The following is a 388-nucleotide window of genomic DNA, read 5'->3' as shown; positions in this document are numbered from 1 at the left end:
CAATCTTCTGCCACAATATAATGGGCAATATAGAAAGGACAAAGACAATTTGGTAGAGGAAGTTTAATAATGCCTGGACTTCGAATGCTGAATAAGCCACTGCAATGTAATGTCTGAAAATTTACAAGTAGACAAAAACACGTGATTACACAGAACACAAACGTGTACAGCTTTAATACAAATTAACATTTAAATAAGTAAGTTCCAGAAACAATCACAATTCAAGGAAAACTTGGCAAGTCTCAGTAAGTAGTAAATGTATAAGACCTTCAGATTGTCACAGGCTTTTAAATAAAAGCCCTGACAATGTTTGCCGGATCTAGAACCTGTCCCCAATAACATAAGAAGAAAAAAAAAAAGCATATGGAGGTTCAGTTCCATGTAAGGA

The sequence above is a fragment of the Crinia signifera genome, chromosome 4 (assembly GCF_055691185.1).
Source record: "Crinia signifera chromosome 4, ASM5569118v1, whole genome shotgun sequence".
NCBI lineage: Eukaryota > Metazoa > Chordata > Amphibia > Anura > Myobatrachidae > Crinia > Crinia signifera.
The sequence above is the reverse complement of the archived record's forward strand: the minus strand, read 5'-3'. Positions refer to the sequence as shown.